We start from the raw sequence: 17,679 nt of genomic DNA on the forward strand, positions 1-17,679 counted from the left end.
ATCGACAGCACACAGAGGGAGACCGAGCTGATCCCCGGCTTGCGCATTATGCCTCATCGATCGGCTCAACACCCGTACGCTCGTTTCGTGGGTTGACTTATGCATACGGAGTTCATTCCAAGTCTAAGATCGGATCGGATTGAGGGTTACGACAACAGGATCGATAGCACGTAGGGGGGGCTGAGCCTATCCCCAGCTTGCGCAATCTGCCTCTCCGACCGACTGAGCGACCGCACGCTCGTTTCGTAGGTTGGCTTAAGCATACGGAGTTCATTCCATGTCTAAGCATACGGAGTTCATTCCAAATCTAAGATTTTGAGCCACGGTGCACATGCTGGGCTTGGGCATGAGCTGGTGCCGCATTTTTTTCGCCCGGGGCACCATCATCGGAGCATCGTCGGAGAGCCTAGCAGGCGGCATTGGGGGTTTCAGTGATTGGGGGCCGGGGGGTTGTGCGCACATGATGTGCGATGGGTGCTGGTACTTGGCCCTTATATTGGCCCCGTATCTCTCATCAAACCTCGAGAACTTACACCCCCTTAAAGAGCATTTGAGATTTTATAGGTTTGCTGCCAGTAGTCATTAAAGTGTTTGAAATGGGGACATTTTTTTCAAACGATCACAAAATCTTCTGCACTTCGAGTTTTTAGCTGAATTTTTTTTTGCATGCCAAGAAAAATACAAGGATCACCTTACCAATTTTGGGGACAAAACTCTTTCTAAAAAAATTTTAAACAATCCTGAACCGTAAAATGTTTCCAAAATCATGAAAAATAGAAAACGGGTCGTCTTGCCATGAAACTTCACATGAAGGCTTAAGGGACCATTGTATGAATTTAAACGCCATAAAAATGGCATTGGCATGGAAGAAATGTGAAGATGTGCTTGAACCCACCTACCACCCGTTCGATCCCCAGCTTGCGCATCTTGCCTTTCTGGTCGGCTGAGCGCCCGCACACTCGTTTCATGGGTTGACTTAGGCATACGGAGTTCATCCCCAGTCTAAGCATACGGAGTTCATTCCCAATCTAAGATCGGACCAGACTGAGGGTTGCGACAACAGGATCAACAGCACACGAAAGGGATCGGGCCAATCCCCAGCTTACACATTCTGCCTCTCCAGTCGGTTGAGCACCGGTACGTCCGCTTCGTGGGTTGGCTTAGGTATAGGGAGTTCATTCCATGTCTAAGCCCCAGCCAGACCGAGGGATTTGGTAGTAGGACCGACAGCGGGATCGACAGCACACAGAGGTGGACCTGGCTAATCCCCAGCTTGCGTGTTATGCCTCTCCAGCCGGTTGCGCACCTACACGTTCATTTCGTGGGTTGACTTAGGCATACGAAGTTCATCCCCAATCTAAGCATACAGAGTTCATTCCCAGTCTAAGATTGGATCGAAACGAGGGTTGCGGCAGCAGGATCGATAGCACGCAGGGGGACCGGGCCGATCCCCAGCTTGCACATTCTACCTCTCCGGGTGGCTGAGCGCCCGCACGCCCGTTTCATGGGTTGGCTTAAGCATAGGGAGCTCATTCCATGTCTAAGCCCCAGCCGGACCGAAGGTTGTGGCAGCGGTATCGACAGCACACAGGGGGGACCGAGCGGATCCCCAGCTTGCGCATTATGCCTCTCTGGTCGATTGAGCACCCGCACACCCGTTTTGTGGGTTGGCTTAGGCATAGGGAGTTCACTCCATGTCTAAGCCCCAGCCGACCAAGGGTTGTGGCAGCGGGACTGGTGGCACGTAGAGGCGACCAGGCCGATCCCTGGCTTGCGCATTATGCCTCTTCGACTGACTCAACGCCTGTATGCTCATTTCGTGGGTTGACTTATGCATACAGAGTTCATTCCGAGTCTAAGATCAAACTGGACTGAGGGTTGTGGCAGCAGGATCGATTGCACGTAGGGGGGATCGGGCTGATCCTTGGCTTACGCATTCTGCCTTTTCGGCCAGCTGAGCGCCCGCACGCTCGTTTCGTACGTTAGCTTAGGCATACGGAGTTCATTCAATGTCTAAGCATATGGAGTTCACTCCCAATCTAAGATTTTGAGCCCCAATGCACATGCTGGGCTCGGGCATGTGTTGGTGCAGCATTTTTTTCGCTCGGGGCACCATCGCCGGGCATCGTCGGAGCATCGCCGGAGAGCCTAACCAGCGGCATTGGGGTTCCGACGATTGAGGGGGCCGGGGGGTTCTGCGCACATGACGTGTGATGGGTGCAGGTACTTGGCCCTTATATTGGCCCCCTATCCTTCATCTAACCTTGAGAACTCACACCCCCTTAAAGAGCATTTGAGATTTTATAGGTTTGCTGCCAGTAGCCACTAAAGTGTCTGAAATGGGGAAACTTTTTTCAAATGGTCACAAAATCTTCTCCACTTCCAGTTTTTAGCTGAATTTTTTTGTGCCTACCAATAAAAATACAAGGATCACCTCTACCAAATTTGGGGACAAAAATCTTTCTAAAAAAATTTTAAAAAATCCTGAACCGTAAAAAGTTTTAAAAATCATGAAAAATAGAAAACAGGTTGTCTTGCCACGAAACTTCACATGAAGGCTTAGGGGACTATTGTATGAATTTACACACCATAAAAATGGCACTGGCATGGCAGAAATATGAAGATGTGCTTGAACCCACCTACCACCCGTTCGATCCCTAGCTTGCGCATCTTGCCTCTCTGGTCGGCTGAGCGCCCATACGCTCGTTTCGTGGGTTGACTTAGGCATACGGAGTTCATCCCCAGTCTAAGCATATAGAGTTCATTCCCAGTCTAAGATCGGACTGGACCGAGGGTTGCGACAACAGGATCGGCAGCACACAGGGGGACTGGGCTGATCCGTAGCTTTCTCATTCTGCCTCTCCAACCGGCTGAGCGCCCGCATGCCCGTTTCATGGGTTAGCTTAGGCATACGGAGTTCATTCCATGTCTAAGCTCCCGTTGGACCGAGGGTTGTGGTAGTGGGACTGGCAGCACACAGAGGGGGATCGGGCCGATCCCCGGCTTGTACATTATGCCACTCCAGCCAGCTCAGTGCCCATACGTTCGTTTCATGGGTTGACTTAGGCTTGTGGAGTTCATTTCTAGTCTAAGATTGGACCAGATCGAGGGTTGCGATGGCAAGATCGACAACACGTAAGGGGGATTGGGCCGATCCTCGACTTGTGCATTCTGCCTCTTCAATCGGCTGAGTGCCCATACGCTCGTTCAATGGGTTGGTTTAGGCATACGAAGTTCATTCCATGTCTAAGCATACAGAATTCATTCCCAGTCTAAGATCGAACTGGACCGAGGGTTGCGGCAGCAGGATCGACAGCACGCAGGGGGGACCGAGCCGATCCCCGACTTTCGCATTCTACCTCTCCGGCCGGCTGAGCGCCCGCACGCCCGTTTCATGGGTTGGCTTAGGCATAGGGAGTTCATTCCATGTCTAAGCCCCAGTCGGACCAAGGATTGTGGCAGTGGGACCGACAGCATGCAAAGAGGGACCAGGCTGATCCCCGGTTTATGCATTATGCCTCTTCGGCCGACTGAGCGCCCGCACACTCATTTTGTAGGTTAACTTAGGCATACGGAGTTCATTCCCAGTCTAAGATCAGATCGGACTGAGGGTTGCGATAGCAGGATCGACAGCACGCAGGGGGGACCGGGTCGATCCCCAACTTACGCATTTTGCCTCTCCGATTGGCTGAGTGCCCATACGTTCATTTCGAGGGTTATCTTAGGCATACGGAGTTTATCCCATGTCTAAGCATACGGGGTTCATTGCCAGTCTAAGATCGGACTGGACCGAGGGTTGCGGCAGCAAGATCGACAGCACACAGGGACAAATCAAGCCATTCCCTGACTTGTGCATTCTACCTCTTCGGTCGGCTGAGCGCCTGCACTCTTGTTTCGTGGGTAGGCTTAGGCATACAGAGTTCATTCCATGTCTAAGCCCCAGTCGGACCAAGGGTGGTGGCAGCAGGACTGACAGCGAGATTGGTAGAACGCAGAGGGGGACTGGGCTGATCCTCGGCTTGCACATTAAGCCTATCCGGCTGGCCTCTCCTACCGGCTGAGCGCCTGCACGCTCATTTCATGGGTTGACTTAGGCATACAGAGTTCATCCCCAGTCTAAGCATACGAACTTCATTCCTAGTCAAAGATCAAACTAGATTGAGGGCTGCGACAGCAGGACCAGCAGCACGTTGGGGGGATCAGGCTGATCCTCGGCCTGCACATTCTTCCTCTCTGGCCGGTTGAGCGCCTGCACACCCGTTTCATGGGTAGGCTTAGGCATAGGGAGTTCATTCCATGTCTAAGCCCCAACTAGACCGAGGGTTGTGGCAGTGGGATCGACAGCACGCAGCGGGGGACCGGGCTGATCCTCAACTTGTGCATTTTACCTCTCTGGTCGGTTGAGCACCCACAGGCTCGTTTTCATGGGATGACTTAGGCATACGGAGTTCATCCCCAGTCTAAGCATACGGAGTTCATTCCCAGTCTAAGATCGATCCAGACCGAAGGTTGCGGCAGCAAGATCGGTAGCACGCGGGGGGGACCAGGCCAATTCCCGGCTTGCACATTCTGCCTCTCCGGCAAGCTGAGTGCCTGGACGCCCCGTTTCATGGGTTGGCTTAGGCGTAGGGAGTTCATTCCATCTCTAAGCCCTAGCCAGATCGAGGGTTGTGGCAGCGGGACTGATAGCACACAAAGGAGGACCGGGTTGATTCTTGGCTTGTGCATTATGCCTTTTCGACCGGCTCAGCGCCCGCACGCTCATTTCGTGTGTTTACTTACGCATACGGAGTTCATTCCCAATCTAAGATCGGATCAGACCGAGGGTTGCAGCAACAGGATCAATAGCACATAGGAAAGACCGGGCTGATCCCTAGCTTGCGCATTCTGCCTCTCCGACCGGCTGAGCGCTCGCATGCTCATTTCGTGGGTTGGCTTAGGCATACAGAGTTCATTCCCAGTCTATGATCGGTCCGGACCAAGGGTTGTGGTAGCAGGATAGGCAACAGGATCGACAGCACGCAGGGGGGGATCGGGCCGATCACCGACTTGTGCATTCTTCCTCTTCGGCCGACTGAGCTCCCGCACACTCGTTTCATGGTTTGGCTTAGGCATAGGGAGTTCATTCCAAGTCTAAGCCCCAGCCGGACCGAGGGTTGTGGCAGCGGGACCGGTAGCACACAGTGGGGGACCGAGCTGATCCCCGACTTACGCATTATGCCTTTTCGACCGGTTGAGTGCCCACACGCTTGTTTTGTGGGTTGACTTAGGCATACAGAGTTCATCCCCAGTCTAAGCATGTGGAGTTCATTCCTAGTCTAAGATCGGATCAGATCGAGGGTTGCGATAGCAGGATCGATAGCACACAAGGGGATCGGGCCGATCCTCGACTTGCGCATTCTGCCTCTCCGGCCGGCTGAGCGCCCGCACGCCCGTTTTGTGGGTTGGCTTAGGCATAAGAAGTTCATTCAATGTCTAAGCCCTAGCCGGACTGAGGGTCGTGGCAGCGGGACTGACGGCACGCAGCGGGGGATTGGGTTGATCCTCGGCTTGTGCATTATGCCTCTCCGATCGGCTGAGCGCCCACACGCTCATTTCGTGAGTTGACTTAGGTATACGGAGTTCATCCCCAGTCTAAGCATCCGAAGTTCATTCCCAGTCTAAGATCGAACTGGACCGAGGGTTGCAGTAGTAGGACTGGCAGCACGCAGGGGGGATCGGGCCAATCCTCGGCCTGCGCATTCTGCCTATCCGGCCGACTGAGCGCCCGCACGCCTGTTTCGTGGGTTGGCTTAGGCATAGGGAGTTCATTCCATGTCTAAGCCCCAGTCGGACCGAGGGTTGTGGCAGCGGGACCGACAGCACGCAGCGGGGGATCGAGCTAATCCCCGGCTTGCGCATTATGCCTTTTTGACCGACTGAGTGCCCATACACTCATTTCATGGGTTGACTTAGACATACAGAGTTCATCCTCAGTCTAAGCAAACGGAGTTCATTTCCAGTCTAAGATCGGTGTTTCCGAGTTTGACTTAGGCATTGGGGTTTCCAACGATTGGGGGGGCCGGGGGTGTGCGCACATGATGTGCGATGGGTGCTGGTATTTTTCCTTTATATTGGCCCCTTATCCTTCATCAAACCTCGAGAACTCACACCCCCTTAAAGAGCATTTGAGATTTTATAGGTTTGCTGCCGGTAGACATTAAGGTGTCTGAAATGGGGACACTTTTTTCAAACAATCACAAAATCTTCTCCACTTCGAGTTTTTAGCTGAATTTTTTTATGCATGCCAACAAAAATACAAGGATCACCTCTACCAAATTTGGGGACAAAACTCTTTCTAAAAAAATTTAAAAAAATCCTGAAATGCAAAAAGTTTCAAAAATCATGAAAAATAGAAAACGGGTCGTCTAAGATCAGACTGGATCGAGGGTTGCGACAGCAGGATTGGCAGCACGCAGGGGGGACCGAGCCAATCCCCGGCTTGCGCATTCTGCCTCTTCGGCCGACTGAGCAACCACACGCCCGTTTCATGGTTGGCTTAGGCATAGGGAGTTCATTCCATGTCTAAGCCCCAGCCAGACGGAGGGTTGTGGCAGCGGGACCGACAGAATGCAGAGGGGGACCGGGTTGATCCTCAGTTTGTGCATTATGCCTCTTCGACCGGCTCAGTGCCCGCATGCTCATTTTGTGGGTTGACTTATGCATACGGAGTTTATTCCCAGTCTAAGATCAGACCGGATAGATGGTTATGGTAGCAGGATCGACAGCACGTAGGGGGGACCGAGCCGATCCCCGACTTGCGCATTCTGCCTCTCCGGTCGGTTGAGCGCCCGCACGCTCGTTTCGTGGGTTAGCATAGGCATACGAAGTTCTTTCCACATCTAAGCATACGGAGTTCATTCCCAGTCTAAGAGTTTAAGCCACGGTGCACATGCTGGGCTCAGGCATGTGCTGGTGCCGCATTTTTTTGCTCGGGGCAGCATCGTCGAAGAGCCTAACCGACGGTATTGGGGGTTTCGACGATTGGGGGGGCCGGGGGGTGTGCGCACATGATGTGCAATGGGTGCTGGTACTTGGCCCTTATATTGGCCCCCTATCCCTCATCAAACCTCGAGAACTCACACCCCCTTAAAGAGCATTTGAGATTTTATAGGTTTGCTGCCAGTAGCCATTAAAGTGTCTGAAATGGGTATACTTTTTTCAAACAGTCACAAAATTTTCTCCATTTTGAGTTTTTAGCTGAATTTTTTTTTGCATGCCAATAGAAATACAAGGATCACCTCTACCAAATTTAGGGGCAAAACTCTTTCCAAAAGAATTTTAAAAAATCCCGAACCATAAAAAGTTTCAAAAATCGTGAAAAATAGAAATCGGGTCGTCTTGCCACGAAACTTCACGTGAGGGCTTAGGGGACCATTGTATGAATTTACAAGCCATAAAAATGGCATTGGCATGGCAGAAATATGAAGATGTGCTTGAACCCACATACCACCCGTTCGATCCCCGGTTTACGCATCCTGCCTCCCTGGTCGGCTGAGCGCCAGCCCGCACGCTCGTTTCGTGGGTTGACTTAGGCATACGGAGTTCATCTCCCGTCTAAGCATACGGGGTTCATTCCCAGTCTAAGATCAAATTGGACTGGGGGTTGCAGTAGCAGGATCGGCAACATGCAGGGGGGACCGGGTCGATCCCCGGCTTATGCATTCTACTTCTCCGACCGACTAAGCGCCCGCACAGTCGTTTCATGGGTTGGCCTAGGTATAGGGAGTTCATTCCATGTCTAAGCCCCAGTCGGAGTGAGGGTTAAGGCAGCGGGACCGACAGCACGCAATGAGGGACCGAGCCGATCCTCGGTTTGTGCATTATGCCTCTCCGATCGGCTCAACGCCCGCACGCTCAATTCATGGGTTGACTGAGGCATACGGAGTTCATTCCTAGCCTAAGATCGAACCGGACTAAGGGTTGCGACAATAGGATAGACAGCACATAGGGGGGATTAGGCCGATCCTCGGCTTGCGTGTTCTGTCTCTCCGACCGGCTGAGCGCCCGCACGCTCATTTTATGGGTTGGCTTAGGCATACGGAGTTCATTCCATGTCTATGCATAAGGAGTTCATTTCCAATCTAAGATCGGACCAGACCGAGGGTTGCGACAGCAGGACCAGCAACAGGATCGATAGCACGTAGGGGGGACCGGGCCGATCCCCAGCTTACGCATTCAGCCTCTCTGGCCGGCTGAACGCCCGTACGCTCGTTTCATGGGTTGACTGAGGCATACATAGTTCATCTCCAGTCTAAGCATACGGAGTTCATTCCCAGTCTAAGATCAGACCGGATAGAGGGTTACGACAGTAAAATCGACAGCACGCAGAGGGGATCGGGCCGACCCCCGGCTTGTGCATTCTACCTCTCTAGTCGGCTGAGCTCTCGAACGCTCGTTTCGTGGGTTGGCTTAGGCATAGGGAGTTCATTCCATGTCTAAGCCCCAGCCAGACCGAGGGTTGTGGCAATGGGACCGACAGCATGCAGGAGGGGATCGGGTCGATCCCTGGCTTACGCATTATGCCTCTTCGGTTGGCTCAGTGCTCGTACGCTCATTTCGTGGGTCGACTTATGCATACGGAGTTCATTCCCAGTCTAAGATCAGACCGGACTAAAGGTTACGGCAGCAGGATCGATAGCACGTAGGGGGGATCGGGCCGATCCCTGGCTTACGCATTATGCCTCTTCGGTTGGCTCAGTGCTCGCACGCTCGTTTCGTGGGTCGACTTATGCATACAGAATTCATTCCCAGTCTAAGATCAGACAGGACTAAAGGTTACGATAGCAGGATCGATAGCACGTAGGGGGGACCGGGCTGATCCCTGGCTTGCGCATTTTACCTCTCCAGCTGGCTGAGCACCCAGACGCTCTTTTCGTGGGTTGGCTTAGGCAAACGGAGTTTATGCCACGTCTAAGCATATGGAGTTCATTCCCAGTCTAAGATTTTGAGCCACGGTGCACATGCTGGGCTCAGGCATGTGCTGGTGCTGCATTTTTTTTGCCCGGGACACCATCGTCGGAGAGCCTAACCGACGGCATTGGGGGTTCCGATGATTGGGGGGGCCGGGGGTATGCACACATGATGTGCGATGGGTGCTGGTACTTGGCCCTTATATTGGTCCCCTATCCCTCATCAAACCATGAGAACTAACACCCCCTTAAAGAGCATTTGACATTTTATAGGTTTGCTGCCAGTAGCCATTAAAGTGTCTGAAATGGGGACACTTTTTTCAAACGATCACAAAATCTTCTCACTTTGACTTTTTAGCTGAATTTTTTTGTGCATGCCAACAAAACTACAAGGATCATCTCTACCAAATTTGGGGACAAAACTCTTTCTAAAAAAATTTTAAAAAATCTTGAACCGCAAAAAGTTTCAAAAATCATGAAAAATAGAAAACGGGTCGTCTTGCCACGAAACTTCACATGAAGGCTTAGGGGACCATTGTATGAATTTACAAGCCATAAAAATGGCATTGGCATGGAAGAAATATGAAGATGTGCTTGAACCCACCTACCACCCGTTCGATCCTCGGCTTACGCATCCTGCCTCTCTGGTCGACTGATCGCCCTCGCGCTCATTCCACGGGTTGACTTAGGCATACGAAGTTCATCCCCGGTCTAAGCCTACAGAGTTCATTCCCAGTCTAAGATCGGACCAGACCGAGGTTTGTGGCAGCAAGATCGGTAGCACGAAGGGGGGGACTGAGCCGATCCCCGGCTTACGCATTTTACCTCTCCGGTCGGCTGAGCAACCGCATGCCCGTTTCGTGGGTCGACTTAGGTAGAGGGAGTTCATTCCATGTCTAAGCCCCAGTCGGACCAAGGGTTGTGGCAGCGGGACCGACAGCACGCAAAGGGGGACCGGGCCGATCCCCGACTTGCGCATTATGCCTCTCCGGCTGACTCAGGGCCCGCACGCTCGTTTCGTGGGTTGACTTAGGCATACGGAGTTCATTCATAGTCTAAGATCAGACCGAACTAAGGGTTGCTGCCACAAGATCGACAGCGCGCAGAGGCGATCGGGCCGATCCCTAGCTTACGCATTCTGCCTCTCCGGCCGGCTGAGCGCCCGTACACTCGTTTTATGGGTTGGCTTAGGCATACGAAGTTCATTCCATGTCTAAGCATATGGAGCTCATTCCCAGTCTAAGATCAGACCGAATCGAGGGTTGTGGTAATAGGACCAGCAGCAGGATCGTAGCACGCAAAAGGGGACCGGGCTGACCCCCAGCTTGCGCATTCTGCCTCTCCGACCTGCTGAGCGCCGGCACACTCGTTTCGTGCGTTGGCTTAGGCATACGGAGTTCATTCCTTGTCTAAGCCCCAGCAGGACTGAGTGTTGTGGCAGCCGAACCGACAGTGAGATCGGCAGCCCCCAGAGGGGGATCGGGCTAGTCTCCGACTTGCGCATTATGCCTCTCTGGCCGGCTGAGTGGCTGCACGCTCCTTTTGTGGGTTGACTTAGGCATACGAAGTTCATCCCCAGTCTAAGCGTACGGAGTTCATTCCCAATCTAAGATCGGATTGGACCGAGGGTTGCGACAGCAGGATCGACAGCATGTAGGGGGACCGGGCCGATCCCCGGCTTGCGCATTCTGCCTCTCCAGCTGGCTGAGCGCCCGCACGCCGATTTCGTGGGTTGGCTTAGGTATAGGGAGTTCATTCCATGTCTAAGCCCCAACCGAACCGAGGGTTGTGGCAGCGGGATCGGCAGCACGCAGAGCGGGATCGGGCCGATCCCTGGCTTGCGCATTATGCCTCTTAGGTCGGCTCAGGTCTCGCACGCTCGTTTCATGGGTTGACTTAGGCATATGGAGTTCATTCCTAGTCTAAGATCAGACCAGATTGAGGGTTGTGGCAGTAGGATCGACAGCACGTAGGGGGATCGGGCCGATCCCTGACTTACACATTCTGCCTCTCCGGTCGGCTGAGCGCCCGCACACTCGTTTCGTGGGTTGGCATAGGCATACGGAGTTCATTCCATGTCTAAGCATATAGAGTTCATTCCCAGTCTAAGATTTTGAGCCATGGTGCACATGCTGGGCTCGGGCATGTGCTGGCGCCGCATTTTTTTCGCCCGGGGCACCATCGTCGGAGCATCGTCGGAGAGCCTAACCGACGGCATTGGGTGTTCCGGAGATTGGGAGGCCGGGGGGGTGTGCGCACATGATGTGTGATGGGTGCTGGTACTTGGCCTTATATTGGCCCCCTATCCCTCATCAAACCTCAAGAACTCACACCCCCTTAAAGAGCATTTGAGATTTTATAGGTTTGCTGCCAGTAGCCATTAAAGTGTCTGAAATGGGGACACTTTTTTCAAACGATCACAAAATCTTCTCCACTTCGCGTTTTTAGCTGAATTTTTTTTTGCATGCCAACAAAAATACAAGGATCACCTCTACCAAATTTAGGGACAAAAATCTTCCTAAAAAAATTTTAAAAAATTCCGAACCGTAAAAAGTTTCCAAAATCGTGAAAAATAGAAAACGGATCGTCTTGCCACGAAACTTCACATGAAGGCTTAGGGGACCATTGTATGAATTTACAAGCCATAAAAAATGGCATTGACATGGCAGAAATATGAAGATGTGCTTAAACCCACCTACCACCCGTTCGATCTCCGGCTTGCGCATCCTGCCTCTCTAGTCGGCTAAGCGCCCGCACGCTCGTTTCATGAGTTGACTTAGGCATACGGAGTTCATCCCCAGTCTAAGCATATGAAGTTCATTCCCAGTCTAAGATCGGACCGGATCGAGGGTTGCGACAGCAGGATCGACAACACGCAGGGGGGATCGGGCCGATCCCTGGCTTACGCATTCTGCCTCTCCAGCCGGCTGTGCGCCCGCACGTCCGTTTCATGGGTTAGCTTAGGCATAGGGAGTTTATTCCATGTCTAAGCCCCAACTGGACCGAGGGTTGTGGCAGCGGGACCGGCATCATGCAGAGGGGGACCGGGTTGATCCCCGACTTTCGTATTATGGCTCTCCGATCGGTTCAACGCCCGCATGCTTGTTTCATGGGTTGACTTATGCATACGGAGTTCGTTCCCAGTCTAAGATCAGACCGGATCAAGGGTTGCAGCAGTAGGATCGACAGCATGCAGGGGGGACCGGGTCGATCCCTAGCTTGCGCATTCTTCCTCTTCGACTGGTTGAGCGCCCGCACACTTCTTTCGTGGGTTGGCTTAGGCATACAGAGTTCATTCCATGTCTAAGCATATGGAGTTCATTCCCAGTCTAAGATTTTGAGCCACGGTGCACAGGATAGGCTCGAGCATGTGCTGGTGCTGCATTTTTTTCACTCGAGGCACCATCGTCGGAGCATCACTGGAGAGCCTAACCGACCGCATTGGGTGTTTCGGTGATTGGGGGGCCGGGGGGTGTGCGTACATGATGTGTGATGGGTACTAGTACTTGGCCCTTATATTGGCCCCCTATCCCTCATCAAACCTCAAGAACTGACACCACCTTAAAGAGCATTTGAGATTTTATAGGTTTGCTGTCAGTAGCCATTAAAGTATCTGAAATGGGGACACTTTTTTCAAACGATCACAAAATCTTCTCCACTTCAAGTTTTTAGCTGAATGTTTTTGAACATGCCAACAAAAATGCAAGGATCACCTCTACCAAATTTTGGGACAAAACTCTTTTTAGAAAAATTTTAAAAAATCCCGAACCCCAAAAAATTTCAAAAATCATGAAAAATAGAAAACGTGTCGTCTTGCCACGAAACTTCACCCGAAGGCTTAGGGGACCATTGTATGAATTTACAAGCCATAAAAATGGCATTGGCATGGCAGAAATATGAAGATGTGCTTCAACCCACCTACCATCCGTTCGATCCCCGGCTTACGCATCCTGCTCTCTGGTCGGCTAAGCGCCCGCACGCTCGTTTCGTGGGTTGACTTAGGCATACGGAGTTCATTCCCAGTCTAAGATTAGACCGGATCAAGGGTTGCGACAGCAGGATTGGCAACACGTAGGGGGGATCTGGTCGATCCTTAGCTTGCGTATTCTGCCTCTTCGGTCGACTGAGCACCCGCACACCCATTTCATGGGTTGGCTTAGGCATAGGGAGTTTCCATGTCTAAGCCTCAGTCGAACCGAGGGTTGTGGTAGTAGGACCGGTAGCACATAGAGGGGGATCGAGCCGATCCCTGGCTTGCGCATTATGCCTCTCCGACCGGCTGAGTGCCCGCACGCTCGTTTCATGGGTCGGCTTAGGCATACAGAGTTCATTCCCAGCCTAAGATCAGATCAGACCGAGGGTTGCAGCAGCAGGATCGACAGCATGCATAGGGGGATCGGGCTGATCCTCGACTTGCGCATTCTGCCTCTCCGGCTGGCTGAGCGCCCATACGCTCGTTTCATGGGTTGGCTTAGGCATACGGAGTTCATTCCATGTCGAAGCATTTGGAGTTCATTCCCATACTAAGATCGAATCAGACCGAGGGTTGCGGTAGCAGGACTAGCAGCAGGATTGGGAGCACGCAGGGGGCAACCGGGCTAATCCCCGGCTTGCGCATTTTGTCACTCCGGCTGGCTGAGGCCGACTGAGCGCCTGCACGCTCGTTTCGTGGGTTTGCTTAGGCATACGAAGGTCATTGCATGTCTAAGCCCCAGCCAGATCGAAGGTTATGGCAGCAAGACCGACAGTAGGATCGGCAGCACGCAGAGAGGGACCGGGCTGATCCTTGACTTACGTATTATGCCTCTCTGGCCAGCCTCTCCGGTTGGTTGAGTGCCCGTACGCTCGTTTCGTGGGTTGACTTAGGCATACGGAGTTCATCCCCAATCTAAGCATACGGAGTTCATTCCCAGTCTCAGATTGGACTAGACCGAGGGTTGCGACAGTAGGTTCGACAACACATAGTGGGGATCGGGCCGATCCTCAGCTTGCGCATTTCGCCTCTCCGGTCGACTGAGCACCCGCACGCCCGTTTCATGGTTTGGCTTAGGCATAGGGAGTTCATTCCATGTCTAACCCCAGCCGGCCCGAGGGTTGTGGCAACGGGACTGACAGCATGCAAAGGGGGATCGGGTCGATCCCCGGCTTGCGCATTATGCCTCTCCGATCGGCTCAGTGCCCGAACGCTTGTTTCATGGGTTGACTTAGGCATACGGAGTTTAGTCCCATTCTAAGATCGAACTGAAATGAGGGTTGCGGCAGTAGGATCGACAGTACAGAGGGGGGACCAAGCCTATCCTCGGCTTACGCATTCTGCCTCTACAGCTGACTGAGCGCCCGCACGCTTGTTTCATGGGTTGGCTTAGGCATACGGAGTTCATTCCCAGTCTAACATCAGACCAGACCGAGGGTTACGACAGTAGGACCAGCAGCAGGATCAACAACAAGTAGGGGGGAACCAGGCCGATCCCCAACTTATGCATTCTACCTCTCCGGTCGACTGAGCGCCTGCACGCTCGTTTCACGGGTTGACTTAGGCATACGAAGTTTATCCCTAGTCTAAGCATATGGAGTTCATTCCCAGTCTAAGATCAGATCGAACAGAGGGTTGCTACAGCAGGTTCAGTAGCACCCAGGTGGGATCGGGCCAATCCCTGGCTTACGCATTCTGCCTCTCTGGCCGACTGAGTGCCCGCACGCCTATTTCGTGGGTTAGCTTAGGCATAGGGAGTTTATTCCATGTCTAAGCCACGGCCGGACCAAGCATTGTGGCAGCGGCATTGATAGCACGTAGAGGGGGATCGAGCTGATCCTCCGCTTGTGCATTCTGCCTCTTCAGCCAGCTGAGCGCCCGCACGCTCATTTCATGGGTTGGCTTAGGCATACGGAGTTTATTCCATGTCTAAGCATACGGAGTTCATTGCCAGTCTAAGAGTTTGAGCCACGATGCACATGCTGGGCTCAGGCATGTGCTAGTGCCGCATTTTTTTTGCTCGGTGTGCCATCGTTGGAGCATCGTTGGAGAGCCTAACCGACGGCATTAGGGGTTTCGGTGATTGGAGGGCCGGGGGGTGTACGCACATGATGTGTGATGGGTGCTGGTACTTGGCCCTTATATTGGCCCCCTATCCCTCATCAAACCTTGAGAACTCACACCCCCTGGAAGAGCATTTGAGATTTTATAGGTTTGCTACCAGTAGCCATTAAAGTGTCTGAAATGCGGACACTTTTTTCAAACGGTAACAAAATCTTCTCCACTTCGAGTTTTTAGCTAAATTTTTTTGTGCATGCCAAAAAACATACAAGCATCACCTCTACCAAATTTGGGGACAAAACTCTTTCTAAAAAAATTTTAAAAAATCTCAAACTATAAAAAGTTTCAAAAATCATGAAAAATAGAAAACGGGTCGTCTTGCCACGAAACTTCACATGAAGGCTTAGGGGACCATTGTATGAATTTACAAGCCATAAAAATGGCATAGGCATGACAGAAATATGAAGATGTGCTTGAACCCACCTACCACCCGTTCGATCCCCGGCTTACGCATCCTGCCTCTCTAGTCAGTTGAGCATCCGCACGCTCATTTTGTGGGTTGACTTAGGCATACGGAGTTCATCCCCAGTCTAAGCATAAGAAGTTCATTCCCAGTCTAAGATTGGATCGGACTAAGGGTTACGACAGCAGGATCGACAGCACGAAGGGGGGACCAGGCCGATCCTCGGCTTGCGCATTCTACCTCTCTGGTCGGTTGAGCACCCGTACGCCCATTTCATGGGATGGCCTAGGCATAGGGAGTTCATTCCATGTCTAAGCCCCAACCCGATCGAGGGTTATGGCAGCGGGACTGGTAACACGTAGAGGGGGACTGGGTCGATCCCCGACTTGCGCATTATGCCTTTCCGACCGGCTCAACACTCGCATGCTCGTTTCATGGGTTGACTTAGGCATACGAAGTTCATTCCTAGTCTAAGATCGGACCAGACCAGGGGTTGCGACAGCAGGACCATTAGCACGCAGGGGGTGACTGGGTCGGTCCCCGACTTCCGTATTCTACCTCTCCGATCGGCTGAGCGCCCGCACGCTTGTTTCATAGGTTGGCTTAGGCATACGGAGTCCATCCCCAGTCTAAGCATACGGAGTTCATTCCTAGTCTAAGATTGGACCGGACTAAGGGTTGAGGCAGCAGGATCGGTAGCACGAAGGGGGGACCGAGTTGATCCTCGGCTTTTGGATTCTGCCTCTTCGACCGGTTGAGCGACCGCATGCTCGTTTCATGGGTTGGCTTAGGCATAGGGAGTTCATTCCATGTCTGAGCCCCAGCTACGCCGACGGTTGTGGCAGCGGGACCGGTAGCACGCAGAGAGGGATCGGGCCGATCCCTGGCTTGTGCATTATGCCTCTCTAGCCGACTCAGTGCCCCCACGCTCGTTTCATGGGTTGACTTAGGCATACGGAGTTCATTCCCAGTCTAAGATCAGACCGGATCGACAGCATGTAGGGGGACCAGGCCGATCCCCGGCTTGCGAATTCTACCTCTCCGATCGATTGAGTGCCCGCACGCTCGTTTCATGGGTTGGCTTAGGCATACAGAGTTCATTCCATGTCTAAGCATGTGGAGTTCATTCCCAGTCTAAGATCGGATCAGACCGAGGGTTGCGGTAGCAGGATCGACAGCATGTAGGGGAGACCAGACCGATCCTCGGCTTGCACATTCTGCCTCTCCGGCCGACTGAGCACCCGTACGCTCGTTTCATGGGTTGGCTTAGGCATACAGAGTTCATTCCATGTCTAAGCCCCAATCAGATAGAGGGTTGTGGTAGTAGGACTGACAGCGGGATCGATAGCATGCAGAGGGGGACCAGGCTGATCCCCGACTTGCACATTATGCCTCTCTGGCTGGCCTCTCTGGCTGGCCTCTCTGGTCGGTTGAGTGCCCGTACCCTCGTTCCGTGGGTTGACTTAGGCATACAAAGTTCATCTGCAATCTAAGAAAATGGAGTTCATTCCTAGTCTAAGATCGGATCGGATCGAGGGTTGTGGCAGTAGGATCAGCAGCATGCTAGGCTTTGCGCGCAGATACCCGTCAGCACGCCTAGTTTGCGGGCCTCAACTTCTAGCTCACCTGCTGGTGCGTCTAATGTGCCTAGTGCACCCCTCCCAGGGCGTGACACTTGGCCCTTATATTGGCCCCCTATCCCTCATCAAACCTCGAGAACTCACACCCCCTTAAAGAGCATTTGAGTTTTATAGGTTTGTTGCCAGTAGCCATTGAAGCGTCCGAAATGGGGCACTTTTTTCAAATGGTCACAAAATCTTCTCCACTTCGAGTTTTTAGCTGAATTTTTTTGTGCATGCCAAAAAAAATCAAGGATCGCTCTACCAAATTTGGGGACAAAACTCTTTCTAAAAAAATTTTAAAAAATCCTAAACCGTAAAATGTTTAAAAAATCATGAAAAATAGAAAATGGGTCGTCTTGCCACGAAACTTCACATGAAGGCTTAGGGGACCATTGTATGAATTTACAAGCCATAAAAATGGCATTGGCAAAGCAAAAATATGAAGATGTGCTTGAACCCACCCACCCACCACCCGTTCGATCCCCGGCTTGCACATCTTGCCTCTCTAGTTGGCTGAGCGCCCGCTCGCTCATTTTGTGGGTTGACTTAGGCATACGGAGTTCATCCCCAGTCTAAGTATACGGAGTTCATTCCCAGTCTAAGATCGGA

This window comes from Durio zibethinus, chromosome 4 (genome assembly GCF_047325235.1).
Source record: "Durio zibethinus cultivar Kanyao isolate XHJ-2024 chromosome 4, ASM4732523v1, whole genome shotgun sequence".
Classification (NCBI taxonomy): Eukaryota; Viridiplantae; Streptophyta; class Magnoliopsida; order Malvales; family Malvaceae; genus Durio; species Durio zibethinus.